Source organism: Epinephelus moara, unplaced genomic scaffold, assembly GCF_006386435.1.
Source record: "Epinephelus moara isolate mb unplaced genomic scaffold, YSFRI_EMoa_1.0 scaffold2273, whole genome shotgun sequence".
Taxonomy (NCBI): domain Eukaryota; kingdom Metazoa; phylum Chordata; class Actinopteri; order Perciformes; family Serranidae; genus Epinephelus; species Epinephelus moara.
In genome coordinates, this window is record NW_026079845.1 from 1 (window position 1) to 815 (window position 815).

At 43.7% G+C, this 815-nt stretch overlaps 1 long non-coding RNA gene across 1 annotated transcript; it reads right to left on the reverse strand.

The window, feature by feature from the left end:
* Positions 1-29: 29 nt before the first annotated feature.
* LOC126387130 (uncharacterized) lies at positions 30-570 on the reverse strand. Its single transcript, XR_007569602.1, has 3 exons — positions 393-570; positions 211-279; positions 30-108 (listed from the first exon to the last, which is right to left on the reverse strand). It is a non-coding gene; the product is annotated as an uncharacterized LOC126387130 (long non-coding RNA).
* Positions 571-815: the final 245 nt, after the last annotated feature.

The following is an 815-nucleotide window of genomic DNA, read 5'->3' on the forward strand; positions in this document are numbered from 1 at the left end:
AAATTGTTCAAATCATGAAATCAAACTCACTCTCACTCCGGTGTGCTGCTGGCGCGCCAAACACACCCGGAAGCAAATCACGGCTTTCTTCTGTGCCTTTTCTCCCCTCTAATTCGGTCAGGAACATACACAATACACAGTCGGTTGAAATAATCAGCATACTATGACATGACCTCATCTACCGTATATGTGTATATTAATAGCACTCACGCTGTCCCGCTGTTCAGTTCTCCCTCAGCGCAGTGGGGTTCACACACATTTAGGACACATTCAACAGACCTACAGACATCGGCAAAAATACAAGATCATCCCCTGTCAGTTTTAGCTTACAACATAGTTACACTCTTATCTATGGGCACCAGTGACTATTTATGTATCTTAGCAGTGTTTACCTGGATATTTCCTTATAAAAGTGCAGGAACACACACTCCAAACTACCGGTAACCTCCCGACTTCCTTGTTTCTAAAGTCCCGCGACAGCTAGGCGTAGTGCGGGATCTGCCAGGAAGAAGCTCTTAAAGCGACAGCGTCACCTAGCGAGGTAACCAGTTTCCAACATATGAAATGATGTGACAGATAAAATAGTATGAAAACAAAAATATTCCAACATATGAAATGATGTGACAGATAAAATAGTATGAAAACAAAAATAAATACTCACTATAATACTGATCCTCCAGGCAAATCATGTGTGCGTNTCGGCCCCGGTACAGATCCTACACATGGCCGCAAGTTGGACCTATGCACCCTCTTCACTGGCCTGATCCTCCAGGCAAATCATGTGTGCATATCAGTTATACTACTGGGGCAGCTCA